Raw genomic sequence first — 14,900 nt, 5'->3', positions numbered from 1 at the left:
AATACTCAAAGCAGTTAATAAGGTATTGCTGATACGCCCTTTTGCAGCTGAATTCAGCCTTGACTGAGTTCAAGTTCCCCAGCAACATTTCCTAAAATTTTTGACTTAACAACCTTAACTATAGCAGTAGTTCTTACAATCGTAGTAGTAGAGGCATAGTAGTAGTGGCAAGCACATATTTCCTTTGGGGAGTAACGCTCCGCTCTTTACGCTAAAGTTTTTTACCGTTTTAAAAAGTAGAATTAAGAGAAAGAGTCAAACTTTAGCGTAAAGAGCGGGGCGTCGAGGAGAAAAAGCCCCTTTCATATACGGAGTAATTTCTGTTCGTTTTAAGTTTTAATGTCGCTCCTTACTTTCAGTTAAAAAAAAACTTGTTTTTTTAATTAATTCAAAACAAGGCAATTGGAATTCTGGGTAGTTTGGTTCATCGCCCTGGGAGGCTTAAAAATTGGTCAGAAACCCAAACTTTATATATTTTTCTCAACATAATAAATCTCAAACAACTGAAGGACGTGCATATAGCAATGTGGTATTAGGTATTATGATATCCAATCCTCAACAAATTATTTCCATGATTTGCGTATAATTGAGACTCCCATTTCTCCTGCCCACCACGTCCGCTCAAGAAGTATCGCCTTACCCCCATCAAATCGGAAAGAGCTAGATTCTCAATACGATACCAAATTCCTCATATTGTAAGTAAACTTAATTTAGTAGAAATGTCCCCTAGTTTCAAGAGCCGATTTTCTTGAAATAACATAATTCAAAAATAGTTCTTTGTCTGTATTGATGAATAATAGATATTAGTAGGAATTTTGTCGTGGTATTCTCGCGCTGGGGTGGCCTCCTTTTTTATCTCCTACCTTGTATGGTTTTTTTCTTTATTTTCTTTTTTTTGTTATTTCGGCATTTTCCTAACTCTGTTTTATGGCCGTCACATCAAGCCCTGCTCCTCGTCGTTCAGTCTAGAAAATTATTATTATGTAACTTGGTCAATAAAAGATCTTGTCTTGTCTTGGCACACCCAACCTTACAAGCTCTGCTCTCTGCTGTAGGTTAAGTTTTTTTTGTAAGTATATTAAATGAAACATCTATCCATTTATCCCAATTTTTACAGGTTATTTTTTTACCCCCCTCTCAATAAGTTATAATTTCTATTAAATCCTTCCTTACGACCTTTTCCCATCCCAATCAGGGACGGCCTGCTAAATACGGTCAGTCAAACGGGTACCCAAAACTATCATACCATTTTTACCACTCTCATACAAATGTTTTTTTTATGTTCGCTTAATTAATCAAACAGTTCGTGGTAACGAACTGTAGTAAGGAGCGACCCGGCTCAATAGTAACCAAAACTCTAAAAAATTGAATATTGATATCAATAGCTACATCAAAAGAATCGCATTTTAATGCTGATTTTAAATATATAAGTTTCATCAAGTTTAGTCTTACCCATCAAAAGTTACGAGCCTGAGAAAATTTGCATTATTTAAGAAAATAGGGGGAGACACCCCCTAAAAGTCATAGAATCTTAACGAAAATGACACCACCAGATTCAGCGTATCAGAAACCCTACTGTACAAGTTTCAAGCTCCTATCTACAAAAATGTGGAATTTTGTATTTTTTACCATAAGACAAATCACGGGTGCGTGTTTATTTATTTATTTTTTTTTTTTTTTTTTCCAGGGGTCATCGTATCAACCAAGTGGTCCTAGAATGTCGCAAGAGGGCTCATTCTAACGGAAATGAAAAGTTATAGAACCCTTTTTAAGTGACCAAAAAAATTGGAGGGCATCTAGGCCCCCTCCCACGCTTAATTTTTTCCCAAAGTCAACGGATCAAAATTTTGAGATAGCCATTTTGTTCAGCATAGTCGAAAACCATAATAACTATGTCTTTGGGGATGACTTACTCCCCCACAATCCCTGGGGGAGGGGCTGCAAGTTACAAACTTTGACCAGTGTTTACATATAGTAATGGTTATTGGAAAGTGTACAGACGTTTTCAGGGGGATTTTATTTTGTTTGAGGGTGGGGCTGAGGGAAGGGGGCTATGTTGGAGGATCTTTCCTTGGAGGAATCTGTCATGGGGGAAGAAATATTCAATGAAAAGGGCGCAGGATTTTCTAGCATTACTATAAGAAAACAATGAAAAATAAACATGAAAACATGTTTTCAAATGAAAGGAAGGAGTAGCATTGAAACTTAAACGAACAGAGATTATTACGCATATGAGGGGTTCTAAAAATACTTTAGCATAAAGAGCGAGGTATTTAGGAGGAGATAAATACCTCGCTCTTTATGCTAAAGTATTTTTAGTAATTTCAACTATTTATTCTACGGCCTTTCTGATTCAGGGGTCATCCTTAAAGAATTGGGACAAAACTTACGATTTAGTGTAAAGAGCGAGGTATTAACGAGGGTACACACTCCCTCGTATACATAATAAAAATATAAGATTATGAAAGTTTGTTACGTAAGTTAATTCTTAAGTTACGTATATTTTTTACTAATAAAAACGTTCGTTACAAATTAAAAGTTCTAGTTGCCTTTTTAAGTAAACGAAAAATTGGAGGGCAACTAGGCCTCTTTCTCCACCCCTTATTTCTCAAAATCGTCTGATCAAAACTAAGAGAAAGCCATTTAGCCAAAAAAAGAATTAATATACAAATTTCATTTTAATAAATTATGTGCGGAGAGCCAAAACCAAACATGCATTAATTCAAAAACGTTCAGAAATTAAATAAAAAAAAACTAATTTTTTTAGCTGAAAGTAAGGAGCGACATTAAAACTTAAAACGAACAGAAATTACTCCGTATATCAAATGGGTTGTCCCCTCTGCAATCCCTCGCTCTTTATGCTAAAGTTTGACTCTTTGCCACAATTCTACTTTTTAAAACAATTAAAAGCTTTAGCGTAAAGAGCGAGGGATTGCGGAGGGGACAACCCATTTGATATACGGAGTAATTTCTGTTCGTTTTAAGTTTTAATGTCGCTCCTTACTTTCAGCTAAAAAAATTAGTTTTTTTTTATTTAATTAAGAAAAAAATCCGAAATAAAGTTTTTCAAAGAAAAGTGAAGGCCATAAACTTAAGATCAATAGAAAAAACCTTTAATAATTCAAACTTAAAACGACCCAAAATTACTATTAAAGAATAAACAAAACTCAAAACGAAGAAAAATTAAATAAAACAATCGAAGCAAACCAACATACAACAAGTGCTAATATAAATGAATAAATAAATCTTAAAACAAGTAAAAATTAAATCAAATATGCAAATCAAGCTTAAAACGAACAAAATGATTACAAACAAGAGCTTGGCTACCGCCCCGCTCCTTAACTATAAAGTCCAAATCCCAGTGCGTCATCGGCACTTTACTGAAAATGAATTATATTATAAATATTTTCTATTGTGCTTATTTTTTATTTGTGCTCGAAATTAGATTAAAATAAAATTTTAACTGATTATTATCAGTTCAAATAAGGAGCACATGGAGCATGGAAGAGATAGTACGTTACCCTCTGTTCAGTTTTAGCCAATAAAAAGTGACACAATACTCCTGTAGATTACGACTGGCTGAGTCCTTTCTCAACGCTCACCAACATCCATTCCATACGATGGCCCCAGAAGATGAAAATACTAAAAATGACGAAAAACACACTTGTCACTTTTTATTAAATTAGCACCGTTAAATTGACTATTGCTATCACTAATAGCCTGACTACGATAACTTGTTTGTGTTTCTTCTTTTTCTTTTATTTACGGTAGTGTAGCCTAATCAGTAATACACAGTAGTGTAACCTAAGATTAATAGTCGTGGGGTCACAAAAATGATGACGTCCAATGATTGGATTCAAACCCTCTTGATTTTCAACAAATTCTTTGTTTCTTACCCCTACCAAATTTAGTTGCGATCTCATACGCCTATGATGTGGATGACAAGAATGTAAACCGTTCCTCAAAGAGGTTCAGTCAGAACAGGAGCCGGTTTGATGATTATGTGACATGAGTCATGACATATTCTATCAACTCTGCTCCTCAGCTTAGTAATAAGCCTCAGTAATAGCTCCTCAGCTCAGCTTAGTAAGCAAAAAGGTGTTTTAGTACCTCTCAACCCCCTTCCAAAAGGCCAGATGAATCAAGAACCATACAAAGGTAATCCTGTGAGTCTAGCTTTTAGTTCTAAATAAGTCTGGTTGGGATCTGATGTCAACTTCAGGTAAAAGTGCTTATGAGAAGAGCATATTGAGCTTCATTCCATCTCTCCCACGGATATTGAATCAATCCTGGATTCTGAAAGGTATAACTAGTGCATTGCTGACAAAATACTAAAATTCAATAAAAAAGCTTACATAGCTTTCAACAACTACAGTTCTGTCTTTAATACTGTAAATAGGTAAGTGGTAAATTTTGAAAACTACGGCCCTACCTATACAGACACTCAGGATCTCTAAAGAGCTCCACAGCATTACAAAAATCAGTCTTGGCTGACGGGAAGCTTTCAACTTCCTTCCTCAGTAAAAACAGAGTGCGGCAAAGATGAAGTGTTACATAGGAGCTGTTTGACAGCGTCACAACCACCATCCATTTGGCATCAGTCATATTGGGGAAACCTGTCTGAAATTGACTTTGGAGATGATGTAGATTTTTATACCAACAATCTTGCCCACCTTAATTCTGCACTCGAGACATTCTCCTCCAAGAGTTCTATGGTTAGACTGTAAATCAACTGTCACAAAAACAAATATCAAGTCCATCGAAAAGCAAGTATCTACTCCACCCCTGACTTTTTAGTTGAACAGTCACACTTTTGAATCAGCTCATTTATATCGGATCAGTCATATCGTCAAATGGCACACTTGATACCAAAAATATAGCCTGTGAAGCCAACACAATTTTTGTATCAGGACGAATCCTAAAAGCGTCTTGCTCAAACTCCAATTTAGTCGCCACGCCAAAGCTCGCATTTATAATACCCCAGTCTCAAGTGTCAGGCTGAGCTCTTCTGGGACGTGGCCAATATCACTAAGAAAGATCAGCGGCTATTAAAGATCGACGCCATTCAAAATAGGCACCTGCGTCAATTTCAAGGCTACAAATGGATTATCACGCACAACACCAAGATCGTGATGACTTCCAAGATGGCAAATCTCTCTGATCAAATAGAAGCCTGCTTTACAAGGTTCACTCCACCTTCCCCCGAGAACCCCCATAAAGATCATCTCGAATTTTTAGTATCTCAGGAAATGAATCGTAACGTCTTCGAAAGAGGCAACACACCAGACGGGCTGGTGTAGTAAACCAAAGCGTTCTCATCCGCAAAAAAAAAATCCCAAAGAGGCCCAATTCCCTAGCCTAGGACACGGACACTTGGAGAACGCTGACGGTGCTGTCAATGAGCCTCCTCTATTCTGGCAACCCTAATGAGAAAGAACATTACCTCAAGTTATTAAGTAAGTCAATATCATGATGATGATCTTGTGGAGAAAATTAATCAAACTTTAAATCGTCTTTTGATTTTTACAAGGACTAGCCCTTTATCAGCGAATGGTTTAAAAACTCATTTTATGTTATTTAGTCGGAAAGGAAGTCCAGTTGATTTAACTAGAAAAATATTTCTTTGTAATAAGCCATTGAAACAAGTAGCTGTTATGAGATACCTTGGTTTCCAGCTTGATCAAAATCTGGTTTGGAAAGCATATAGTCATCAGGTGGCAGCTAAGGTTTCTAGAGGGCTTTGTCTGATTCGGCGTCTGAGAAATCAGTTACCTCGTTCTGCCCTTTTAACTCTTTAACATTCTACTGCCATGCCTTATATTACTTATGATTGTGTGATATGGACTAGTGAATTTTATACAAATTTTAAACGTGTTCAGGTTTCTACAGAATAAAGTTATTAATTAGGAAATTATGGCCGTGGTGAAAATGATACAGTTAATTGTTATAGGAAACTCATGATTCTTAATGTTAGCCAACTTGATGATTATCAACTTACTATTTTTGTATTTCAGAGTATTTATGGTTTGTCCCCTGAAATTTCGTCAAAATGTTTACAAGGAATTCTTTGTACCACAGTTACGAGAGTTGAAATATGGACGACTTGGTATATGAGTGTCGCAGCTCTCAGAGGCCAAGTTTTAGTCCAAGGTTTGCTGGACAGGTAATATAAAATTATTTACCAACGAGTATAAGGTTATCAGAAAATATTAAGTTCAAGAGTAGACTGAAAAACCACCTTCTGGGAAGAGATTAAGTAAATAGTCTAAATGGGAGGGCTTATTGTCTTTTTTTTCAAGTAGGATTCTCTATCTTCTACTTTATTTTCCTTTTTTCTTTTCCCACTTTTCTCTCTTTTTTGTTAATAAAGTCGGTACTGTTGTTCATTGAATGTTTATCAGCCACTACTAACAAGTCTTTGACTTTTTAAAGTGCCTGATGAGGTTCTTTTGTATATTGGTGATATCTATACTAAAACTGTCTCTTTCTAAAAAAATATACAAACAGAACAATAATATAAAGAACTAATATTTTTAAGATATTTTGTCTTTCGATGTTGCTCAATGAAGTATCCAAGATTTTCACATGAGAAGTAGGGAGTCACTGCAATTTAGATGAGAACTCTACAGACGAATTTTCCGTGGCGTAGCAATGTATCCTTAAGAACATAGGAACGTATAGCAAAAGCAAATAGCTTTTCAACGACGTTGAATGGATTGACTATCTAAGAATTTTTATTTGGCAATATTTGTTTTTATTGGGTAAACTTTTTGTCTTGCAGCATTCTGATTAAACATTTTGTCTTGTGGCATTAGTATTCTTAACAGCAAGAACCGAAAGAATGACTTAAAAATTTCGTTACAGAATGACAAAATAACTAGTTCAGTAATGTAAAGAGATAGAAAAGACGCACAAAAATGGACACCATCTTTGTAAGTGTATCCTATATTCTTTTTTATTAGTTAAAATTTTGCTAAAATTCACCCAAAAATTTTAATAACAAAGTACTTGAGATTTCTGAGGTAAAAACATCCATCTACCAATTTCATTTCTTTGAGATCCAAAAAACATAGTTTTTCAGTTTAAAAAGAAATTTCATGAATAGCTTCTCGAATATTTTGGTTTATGGAATAAAGCAATTTCATACACATTTTTTTTTTAGTTTTTTACTTCTGTCACTATAGTTTTTCATTTTCCGAATGGATATAAAGAATTCTGTTTTCAACTAGTTAATGGTTAGCTGTATTTAGTCAATGTGTTTTATCTGCAAAGGCAAAAAATATCTAAATCTTTCCTGTTACCTCATTTCAAAAAGGAATATCATGAAATGTTTCTTGAGCTTTTTAGTTTTTTGAATAAAATAATTTCATAAACTTTTTTCACGGGATTCACACTTCTGTCACTTGTTTATTAAATTTTGTTTTTCTTTATTTTCGAATGCATAGGTTGATTTCTGATCTGAATTGTGGATATTTAGCAACACTTTTTCCATGAATTTAGTTGGATAGGCCTTTAACACCTGAATCCCTCCGGTTACTCCATTTGTTTCGAAAAACAATATGAGAATATTTTTAAACCTAAATCAAGAACAATTTGCTTAGTTTATCCTATTATTTTTTAGGAGAAATTTGGCCTATATCAACTGATTTATTTTAAATTCAATGCTTTACATGAATGGCTCAGTAACGAAGAGTTAACAGTAACAGTACTAATTCTAATTTTGTCGCCGGAAACATTATATTTGAGGGGGGGGTGAATGGAGTTCGTCTGGAATGAGACAGACTCTGTCTGCTGTTCATGTGCCACTAGATATGGGATCTCTCACGTAACTAAACGCTCCGATCAGGGCGGCCGCAACCTCATGTAGCAGGTGGAGTTGGCCTTGTGCTAAACAGCCTTGCAAGAAAGGCCTTACTTTTGCACGAAACCGTATCTGACAGATTAATGAAGGCTCGCTTTGGACATAAGCATGGCAAGATGACTGTCATCGTATGCTATGTCCCGACCAACGAACAGAAATATTCTGTATATGAAAGGGGTTGTACCCTCCTCAACGCCCCGTTCTTTACGCTAAAGTTTGACTCTTTGTCGCAACTCTACTTTTTAAAACAACAAAAAAAAAACATTAGCGTAAAGAGCGAGGGGTTGAGGAGGGGACAACCTCTATCATACACGGAATGATTTCTGTTCGTTTTAAATTTTAATGTCGCTCCTTACTTGCAGTTAAAAATCTTGTTTTTTTATTTAATTTCTGAACGTTTTTGAACTGAGCCATGTTTTGATTTTGGCTCACCGTACATGAATAAATAACACGAAATCTGCATATTATTATTTTTTTTTGCTAAATTGCTTTCTCATAGTTCTGATCGGACGATTTTAATAAAAAAAAAGCGAGAAACGAGTAGTTGCCGACCCCCCCCCCATTTTCGGTTACTTAAAAATGCAACTAGATTTTTTTGTAATGTTTTTGTTAGTAATGAACATTTATTTTTATTGTGTGAGAGGGCTCGTCCCCTTGTCAATACCTCGCTCTTCACATTAAAGCTTGAATTTTGTCCCAAATCTTTAAGAATGACCCCTGAATTGCAAACGCCGTATATTAAATAGTTAAAATTACTAAAATACTTCAGCGAAAAAAGCAGGGCATTGTGGAGGAGACGAACCGTCTTAAATATGTAATATTTTCTGTTTAAGCTTTAATGATGGTCATTACTTCCAATTAAAAAAAATTCTTTTCTCATTGTTTTTTTTTATTAATGTTAGAAAATCCTAACATTATATTTCATGGAAATTATCTTTCCTCATGATAAATTCCTCCATGGAAAGATACTCTACGTGACCTCCTCCAACTAACCCTCCCCCCATCCCAACGCGAAAACGTCCCCCTGAAAGCATCTGTACACTTCATAATAACCATTACTATATATAAACAATGGTCAAAGTTTGTAAGTTGCAGCCCCTCCCCTGGGGACTCTCGGGGATGAAGTCTTCCTCAAGGTCATTAGGTTTTCAAACTAAGTTGAACAGAATGTCTATCTCAAGATTTTGATCCGGTGACTGTGCGAAAAAATGTGCATGGGAGGGGGCCTAGGTGCCCTCCAATTTTTTGGTCACTTTAAAAGGGCAACAGAACTTTTAATTTCCGTTAGAATGAGCCCTCTTGCGACAATTTAGGACCATTGGGTCGATACGATCACCCCTGGAAAAAAAAAAAACAAACAAATAAACACGCATCTGTGATCTGTCTTTTGGCAAAAAATACAAAATTCTACATTTTTGCAGATAAGAGCTTGAAACTTCTACAGTAGATTTTTATGACACTGCTGAATCTGGTGTGATTTTCGTTAAGATTCTTTTTACAGGGTGTTTCTCCCTTTTTTCTAAAACAAGACAAATTTTCTCAGGCTCATAACTTTCGATGGGTAAGACTAAACTTGATCCACCTCATATATTTGAAATCAGCATTAAAATGCAATTCTTTGATGTACCTATTGGTATCAATATTTTGTTTTTTAGAGTTTCAAATACTAATGAGCCGGGTCGCTCCTTACTTCTCTCTATCTGATATTTAAGTAGGACAAGCAGAATATATACTCACGTAAGCCTGCTAATTATCGTTTCATTCAGAAGTATTATGTAGTACGCTGTTACCGGGTTAAAGCTTAGCTTCTTTTACACCTTGGTAGGACCTAAGTAATTTTCCCACTGAACCAGGACTTTACCAAGTCAGGAATTAGTTGGATTTTGCACCGATTCAGTATTTAGCCTAATTTGATCTAAAAGTCTGGACTTGGCTCGTTTATACATCAGATCAAGACTTGGCTCGTTTTGGCACCAAGTCAGATCCTAGTTCGTATGCATCGAGTTTGTCCACGACTTTGGCTCAGTTCTTTTTCTGCAATGAGTGAGCGACTTTGCTGGTTTTTTGCAATGAACTAAAACGTAATGTTTTTGCGTCGAATCAGGCCTTAGTTCGTTTCTGCTCCGATCTAGTGCTCCACCCGGCCTTTGCTTAATCTTGAACCAAGTTAAGTCTTAGCTTGTTTTTCAAATGAGTCGGGATTCATCTCGTTTCACATCGGATCAGTGCTTACCTGCGTCTTTTTCTAACTCGGAACTAATCTTATTTCTCCAACGTGTCATCAACCCTCTACAGCTTTGATAAAGCCCGATTAGTAATCTAAGCATTCAAATTCAGACTCTTTAAATGGGTATGATTTTAATGAGGAGCAAAATGCTTGCATTTCATACTAAAATACTCGTATATCTGTGAAAAACGGACCATTTATATATATTGGGGACCTTGCCCTCGGTTCTTCACATTAAGCCACTGTTTTGCACCTTCTAATCATTATGAGTAAGAAGCACATCAAAAAGTTGGGAGGGGGTAGTCCCCAAAGACAAAAAGGGGCACTGAAGAGCACAGTTCACTAATCAATTTATGTCCCAATAAAAGAAGCTAGAACTTATTTTAATTGCTGATTTAACAAGCCCCCCCCCCCCTCCAAAGTTCTTATGGCCATTATATCTATAGAATTTATAGTTAAATCTATAATGTCAAGCAGGAAAAATAATAATGGTAGAAAAGCATTTTTGAAATTTTATAGTATCCATACAACTTTTATCACTTTCGTGCTCAAAGATTTATCAAAAGGAATAGAAACTATTCCAAGTGTCTAAATAAAAAGCATTAAAAAAAGACTTAAAACAAACCGTCTACTAAAAACAAACTCTACAGAAGAAAACGTTTATTATTCCAAGTCGTATGTAAGGATAATTTCTTGTCACTCTTGATAATTATCTAGAAATTTACGAAGGGAAAATCTTCTCATGTTTGAGCCTTCAGCCTCACATTTCTCAAAAGAGATATAGCTTAAAGGCCCACGAAGAAACGAAGAGTAAAATAGGGACAGATATAAAAGTTGAGAAACATTCAGCTGCTTAATTAAAAATATCGTTCAATTCATCCAGACACGGTTTATTCTATAGTTGAGACTCACGGCTTTCAATAAGTTGCTTTTTTTTTACAGTATACCATGTTTCTCCAGTCAGTCGTCTCATCCATAAACCCTTTTCTTCTCACTCAAACAAGACCAGAATTCCCTTCAAATTTAGAATCTACACTTGTACGCACTCCCGCAGCTTGGAATCTACGAAGCTCCGAACTTTTTTTCGCCAATACCAGAACAGAAGAAAACGATAAATCACAAATATTTACTACAATTTCACCACTTGAATCTTACAGGAGCCCTGATGTATCTATCACCAAAACAAACAGAGAAGAAGAATCGCTAGACAGAAATTCTGAATTGTCTATCACCAACACAAACAAAGAAACTGTAGACATATCATACATAGAACCTGAATGGGCATTTAACCCAATTAATGATAAATCAAAAGTATATAGAATTAATACCAAAACTGAAGCAAACGACCAAGGTAAGATCAAAGTATACCGATCAAAGCGAACAAATGGTCGAGGAAGAAAAAAAGGATATGAAAAAAAGAAAAAATTTGACCCTGTGTCAGAAAACATTAGATTTCTCTTTTACTTTTAAACCTTATCACGCTGTATTTAGATTATTAAATATGTTAGTTTAGTGCATATTACTATTGTTTCCTATACCTATTTCTAGTTTTGTGTTGTACACAAGAATTTATTACTATTATAAAATATAAATACTGTGGCGTTTCTGCTATATGAGTGTTTAAGAAGAAGAATGTTTTTTTTTGAAAAGCAATAATTTACCTTATAGAAATAATAGCACAGTATTTTATATTCTGACTAATAGCTTTGTTCTGATTTGATATTACTTACTTAATCCATAGGCACTTTTATCATCGGTTCTGGCCTTGTCAGCCTCCTCAAGAAAAGAATTTTGGTAGATATGCTCCGGATCTGGGTGTCTGAGGTAGGGAAAATTCCGGCCTTGTAAATAATTAGGGATAGAAGTAATGTTACCAAAAACTGTACTGAATCCTGTTGCAAAGTTTATTGTGTTTACATATAGTGTTATAATACTGTAAACATTGTGTTTATTCGTTCGTCTTAAATTTAGAGTTCGAATTTTATTATAATTTTTAAGCCTTTACTGTTTGAAGTAAGGGGCGAAATTTAAATTAACTTTTACAGCAGCAATTAAGTAAGTAGCGACCCCCCCCCTCTTACTCTGGAAGGCATTTCCAGAGTAAAAAATACAATACACTGCTACTCGGTACCTTGGCGTAAACGACTCAAATTTCAACTTTCACGTTGGTTTTACCGCCCGGTTTTCCAAAGTGTATGCTCTTGATACATCTTAACGCTCTGAAAGATCACCTGGGCCCTCTATTTAAAAATATGAACTACAACAATCTCCCACAAAGAGATGACGCTAATATGAAAGCTAAGTCCATGTAGGCTGCAATTTCCGTACATCCTCTCCACGAAAATAACATCCGACCTATCCAGGAATACTAAGTCTTTGTTTACTAAAATCCTTACAACAAGAATTTTGGTAAAAAAAAAAACGTGTATAAAACTGGCAAATCAAAGATGACGAGGTGCCAGAAGGCCATCTAGAGTAGGTAAACACCCTTGAATTCAAACAAACCTTCTTCCAATGTTTTAATAAAAAAAAAATGAAATGCTTTATTACGACTATCTGTTTATTTGAATAAATACATTTCCAGGTTATTTATTATTAAAGATTTCTGTTTTGTGTCTGAAAAAAATAGGAATCACCAATCAATATAATTATATCTGTTTCCCTAATCTGCTGTCTTAATTGCGGCTCCGTTTGCCTTGAAATTTTAATTGAGGTGCCTACACGGCCAGATTTTTTAAGTCAGGTCAGCTTAAAATTTTTTAGCTTTCCTCGCTAAGAATCGATGCAACCACATTTTCCTTCCAAAATGTATTGAACTCTTTAAAGTTCCTTTGGTTCCATCTTTAAAGTTCCATCTAATTACCCTGAATGTTCCATGCCGATTTGGGTGAATTTTGTAAAGGAATTTGTCATTTAGAATTATATTCAATGAAGAAAAAATTCAGCTATGGTTTAAAAATAATTCATTAAATCGACAATTTTTTCAAACTTGCCTATTGAATTTTAATAACTAAAATTTCACTATCAAACCCTAACAGATAATTATAAACAATGATGTTTAATTAGAAAAACGATAAAAGTTATAACCAAAAAATCAACACCCTCAGAGCCACTATCTAGGGGCTTTGAAATCACGGAGTGTAGTCTAAGCACTAGGGAAGGTTTAGCAAGAAGCTCCAGCACTTAACTTCACTTAGTTTCTATTAGACTGATCTTCCTTTTGAGAGACAACACTGCAGCGTTCTCTAATTCAACAGGCGTGTGCCTTCGGTGCTCTTTTTTGTCAGGCCGCTTTATGCCGAATCATCCCCCTTGTGCCCTTTTTCACTTCCCAGAACTTCACAAGCCCTTCATGATATGGAAGCAAATTTCAGCATAGTAATTTTGCTTAAAATAGTTTAAAGCATAATAAATTTGTCGTTTTGGATCTCATGATCCCTACAGCCTCTTTGGCAAGGACTGTGAGTGATGCCAACAGTCAAATGCTTACAAATACGTTTTGTGATGGAAAAGAATGAGGGGTTGTGTTTGATGTTGGGTGTATAGTTAGCACGAAATTTTCAAGGATCGTTCCGGGAGCCAAGACAAAGGCATATTTAATTGGGATAGTGGGAGGAGGGGGAGGTTAAGGGAGCTGGAAATGGATCAAAAACAGTTTGCTCGTGATGACTTTAAAACTTAATTCCTTAAGGCCTTGGGGGCAAGGGAACCCTGAAAAATTAAACTGAAGGCACAAGCCACTCAAAATGGGCCAAAAATTGATCAGCTTGAAACTTACATCTTTCAATCCTTAGGCTAGGGGACCCCCAATGAAGAAGGAAAAGTAGGGTCCCCGTTTTTTTCCAAAAAACGGGGACCGACGACCAACTTTTTTTTCCAACGACTTGAACCTTACAGCCCTAAGTTTCAGACCCAAGGGGATCCCAATATACCATAAAAAGAGGAGGGCAAAATATTAGTTTATATTAAAACCGGTCTGAAAAAGTCGCAAAATAAGTTATCCCTCGACAACTTGAAACCTACAAAGGGAATTTTCGTGGCCAAAAATAAATTAATGCTACAGGCACGGGCTCCAAGATAGAATGCGCCATGAAGCTTCTTTTTGGATTTGCTTGAAGTTTATGTCCGGAAGGCACAGGGCAAAGAATATCCAAAGAAAAAGGATATCCATAATATCTCATAAAAGGCTTGCAAAGTTAAATTTAAACTTTTGGGGGTATTAGACGTCCGATGGACCCAAGGTTTTGACTTAAGGGAAGGAGCAGAGGTAAATCTGAAGCAATTACGCGAATCGAGTCTATCCGCGTAAAATTTCAGCAAAATCTTGGAGACAGCTTGGAGGATGGATAGGGGGACTTCAAACTTTGTACTTTGGGAGGATAGGCAAAGGGAATCAGAAAATGAACTTTTACTCCTACAGAACGGCTAAAAAAGTTCTATCTACGAAAGGCCCTACAAAGTTCTGATGGTGTTAATCATTTTGCTAAGATTTTGCAAATTTTTTTTTTCAATGTAGCGAGATCATTTATAATATTGCAATTAAATTTTGATAGTAAAATCTTTCTTTGAAAAAAATTATATGTAGTAAAATTAGTTATCTATTTAAAAAATAGTTTTAAAAGCATTCCAATCTCTATTCACTAGATTCACTAGAATACAGTAGATGTTCAGGTACCACGCTGACTGACCGTATTTCAAACAGCAGGCTGTAATGAAAGATTGCCAAAGATTGTCCTTTTCGGTCAATCGTCTAGGGCTAAATAGAAAGCAGGTCGTCCTCGTCTGTGGTGGGAGGATGTCATAAAGAAAGAT

General features: G+C 35.6%; 1 protein-coding gene and 1 long non-coding RNA gene across 7 annotated transcripts in view; one reads left to right on the top strand and one right to left on the bottom strand.

Moving 5' to 3' along the window:
* LOC136036378 (protein N-terminal glutamine amidohydrolase-like) overlaps positions 1-14,900 on the bottom strand; it is a 199,745-nt gene that overhangs the window by 162,256 nt on the left and 22,589 nt on the right. For 2 of the 6 annotated variants that reach the window (XM_065718557.1, XM_065718558.1), the window contains one exon: positions 3,522-3,642. The exons of the other annotated variants lie outside the window; for them this stretch is intronic. The gene's annotated coding sequence lies outside the window, so the exon portion shown is untranslated. The remainder of the gene's footprint in view (positions 1-3,521; positions 3,643-14,900) is intronic. 6 annotated transcript variants of the gene reach the window in all.
* Positions 6,834-11,605, top strand: LOC136036380 (uncharacterized). Its single transcript, XR_010619720.1, has 2 exons — positions 6,834-6,932; positions 11,031-11,605. It is a non-coding gene; the product is annotated as an uncharacterized LOC136036380 (long non-coding RNA).

This window comes from Artemia franciscana, chromosome 15 (assembly GCF_032884065.1).
Source record: "Artemia franciscana chromosome 15, ASM3288406v1, whole genome shotgun sequence".
Classification (NCBI taxonomy): domain Eukaryota; kingdom Metazoa; phylum Arthropoda; class Branchiopoda; order Anostraca; family Artemiidae; genus Artemia; species Artemia franciscana.
This window is presented reverse-complemented; position numbering and strand designations above follow the sequence as displayed.